The sequence below is a fragment of the Gossypium arboreum genome, chromosome 13 (genome assembly GCF_025698485.1).
Source record: "Gossypium arboreum isolate Shixiya-1 chromosome 13, ASM2569848v2, whole genome shotgun sequence".
In the NCBI taxonomy this organism is placed as follows: Eukaryota; Viridiplantae; Streptophyta; class Magnoliopsida; order Malvales; family Malvaceae; genus Gossypium; species Gossypium arboreum.
This window is the reverse complement of record NC_069082.1, coordinates 45,429,486-45,433,333: the sequence shown is the minus strand read 5'-3', so window position 1 is coordinate 45,433,333 and position 3,848 is coordinate 45,429,486. Positions and strand designations below refer to the sequence as shown.

Here is a 3,848-nt window from a genome sequence, read left to right as displayed (position 1 = left end):
TATGCTAACAAATTCAAGAATTAACCATGAATATAGTTAAACTAACAAATCCAACCAAACTAATGACACTAACAAGTCTAACTTGATGACATAAATTTTATGACAAATGACATAGTAATATCATGACTAAATTCAACACGAAATGGATGAAATAGATCCTAAGAATGAGAATGTTATGATAAGCAATTAGCAGCAAAATGTAAGTAATAAAGTCATGATAGTAAGCATCAAAAGGAAATGAAAAAGAAGAGAAAACTGTTAGTGGAGGACTGGTGGCCGGAGGAGCGACGGCGTGATGGTGGGGGTATGGGTCAGCCATGAGCATGGGTAGTGAGACCGTGTGGTTCGCAATGGGGGCTTGCAAGGGTGAGAAGAAGGGAGAAAATAGAAAAGAAAGGGGAAATGGTGTATGAGGAGGAAAAAAATGGAAGAAGAAAGGAGAGTTAGGGGGTGACCGGTCGGTAGGGGAAGAAGATTGCGGCGGCTAGGGTTAGGGTATTGGGGAAGGGGGTGATGAATAGTGAGGGTTTATATAGATATTGGGGCACATGGCTGTGGGGCACGCCAGTGTGCCCTTATTTCAGCTCGGGTGTTTCTTGATTTTCAAATTTGGGCGCGTATGAAATTTGGGCCATGCCCGTGTTCTTTGGGCGTGTTGGTGCACACGGCCGTGTCTTGCTTCGTTCGCTTCTCCCACGCCTGTGTATGTATGCGCACGCTCGTGTCATTTTGATAGGTTCGACCACTGGTGATGGGCACGGGCGTGTCACATGCCCGTGTTAATTTCTCAGTTTCTACCACGGCTTTAAACAAGGGTGTGTCGCACGTCGGTGTTGATTTGGCAGAATTGCCCATGGCCATGTCACACGGTCGTGGCAACGTATCGAATCCTGTGTTTTATGAAAAATTTACTCTGTTTTCACACGGCCGTATCGCACCACCGTGTCTCCGCCCGTGGTATGAGCACGACCTGAGGCACGCCCGTGTGCTTGGCCGTGTGGATTTGAAAAATCTGTGTTTAAGGACTCAGTTAATGATTTAGATCTTAAAAACTAAAATTATAAAGAAATCAACACTGTTAGTGCTCGGGTTGCATATCGAGAAGTGCTTATTTATAGTCTAAGCTCGACTTACCTCAATTTTGTGTGATTATGGTGGATTGAGGAGTTGAGACTCCTCACCTCTACTATTAACTTTATCAAAATAAGGTCTGAGTCAAGTATTATTTACCTTAAAAGTTTCGAATACAGTATGTGTTACCTCGAATGTACCATGTGGGAAGATGTTCATTACCATGAAAGGAGGCGTTCTGTCCGTATTGTACTCTAGAGTAGCAAATCGGGGATCATTTTCATCTAATAATACTTTGTTCCCAACTTTAATTTGCTTTATTTCATCCTTATGTTCATTGTAGTGCCGCTTCGATTTTACGTATGCTTTTGGTTTCTCCTTGACAGGTGTTCGCCATTCATCTAGTTAATCGACTAGAAGTCTTCGTTCTTCATAGATTGGTCTTTTGTTGTTACTTGAACATGACTCATGAATGCTCTTCGAATGCGTTTCCTGCAAAGAAGGTTGCACCACATGATTAGTATTAGTAGCATGATTTATACAACCACCCTCAATATTCAATGTGTTATTCAAATTACGAGCTTGAAGAGTGATTGTTTCATCACCCACATGAAGTGTGAGTTCACCTGTACCAACATCAATAATGGTTCTAATAGTTGCTAAAAAGGGTCGTCCTAAAATCAATGGTATGTTAGTATCCTCTTCCTTATCTAGAACAAAAAAGTCTACTGGGTATATAAATTTATCAATTTTCACAAGAACATCTTCAATGAGACCCCTAAGAAATCTAATGGTTTTATCAGCCCATTGAATGCTCATCCTAGTTTGTTTGGGTTTCCCAAGACCTAGTTGTTTAAAAATTTTATAAGGCATAACATTAATGCTCACCCCTAAATCAGCCAATGCATTGTTCACGTTCAAACTACCAATTAAACAAGGAATCGTAAAACTCCCTGGACCTTTCAACTTGTTGGGTAGCTTATTTTGTAGAACGGCTGAGCAAACTGCGTTCAACTCTACATGTGACACCTCATCCAACTTTTGTTTATTTTCTAGAAGCTCCTTTAAGAATTTAACTGCGTCCAGCATCTACGAAAGAGCTTCAATAAACGGTAAGTTAATGTGTAATTTCTTTAATAGTTTAAGGAATTTACCAAATTGTTCATCTGTGTGGTCTTTCCTTGTCGCACTAGGGTATTGCATACGAGGTTTGTACTCTCTACTTACCAATTTTTGCTCATTGTGGTCCGTCTCACCTTTACCTTTACTTACCATAATTCCTTGCCTCGGTTTTGGTTCAGGTTCAACTAACCCTTCCTTATCTCGAACGGTAATCGTATTGAGTTGTTCCATTGGGTTCGATTCAGTATTACTCGGCAAGCTACCTTGTGGTCATTCAGAAACTAGTTTGTCGAGGTGGCCTATCTGGGTTTCGAGCCCCTAAATCAATGCTTGTTGATTCTTTAGTGCTGTCTTGGTATTCTGAAAACGAGTCTCTGACACTGAGATAAATTTCGTTAGTATCTCCTCAAGGTTCGGCATCTTTTCCTGCTGGTAAGGTGGTTGTTGAAAACCTGGGGGATGTTGTGGCCTTTGATTTCCTTGACCACCCCATGAGAAATTGGGATGGTTCCTCCAACCTGCATTATAAGTGTTACTATATGGGTTATTTTGAGATCTAGAATTATTATTACCCATATATTGAACTTGTTCCTCCTCGGTGCTAAGGTTGAAGGATTGATATTTTGTGTGTACTCCTCCTCCATTAGAGTCGCACCTCATCACTGGATGTACCTGTGTAGAACGATACAAACCGTCAATCTTTTTATTTAACAGTTCTACCTAGTTAGATAGCAGAGTAACCGCGTCGAGGTTGAAAACACCGGCTACTTTTGTTGGCTTTGTTCTCATGACTTGCCACTGATAGTTATTCAGTGACATCTCTTCAATAAATTCATAAGCCCCTTCAGGTGTTTTGTTGTTTAATGTTCCACCGGCGGCTGCGTCAATGAGTTGTCTAGTTGAGGGGTTCACACCGTTATAAAAAGTCTGAACCTATAACCATAAAGTAACCCATGGTGAGGGCACCTTCGTAATAGGTCCTTGTATCTCTCCCATGCATCATAGAGTGTTTCTAGATCCATCTGCACAAAAGAAGAGACATCATTCCTCAACTTAACCGTTTTATCCGGTAGAAAATATTTAAGTAAAAACCTTTCAGTCATTTGTTCCCAATTAGTGATTGACCCTCGTGGTAATGAGTTCAACCACTGTTTAGCATTATTCCTCAATGAAAAGGGAAATAACCGAAGGCGAATGGAATCATCAGAAATGCCATTGATCTTAAATGTGTCGTAAAACTCCAGAGAATTCACCAAATGAGTATTTGGATCCTCATCCTGCAAACCATCAAACTGAACAAACTGTTATATCATTTGAATTGTGTTAGGTTCAGTTCAAAATTATTTGTAGCAATAGTTGGTCTAACTATACTCGATTCAGCTCCTGTTAAAGTAGGTTTAGCATAATCATACATAGTACGAGGAACAGGATTCTGATTTATTAGATCTGTAGAAACCACAGGAGGAAGCTGATTATTTTGATTTTCAGCCATCTCCTCGGTTGTATTATGGATATCTTCCTCTTGTCCTTCCTCTATGTTTCTTAGGTTTTGCCTTATTTCTCTTTTGTTTCTGCGAGCTATGCTTTCAATCTTATTGCCAAAAAGTAATGGTCCTGACGGGTTTCTTCTAGTCATAAACTATAAAAACCTGCCA

General features: G+C 40.3%; 1 non-coding gene across 1 annotated transcript; it reads left to right on the top strand.

Annotated features, from left to right (window-relative positions):
* The first annotated feature begins 3,141 nt into the window (after positions 1-3,141).
* LOC128287416 (small nucleolar RNA R71) lies at positions 3,142-3,248 on the top strand. Its single transcript, XR_008278115.1, has one exon. It is a non-coding gene; the product is annotated as a small nucleolar RNA R71 (small nucleolar RNA).
* Positions 3,249-3,848: the final 600 nt, after the last annotated feature.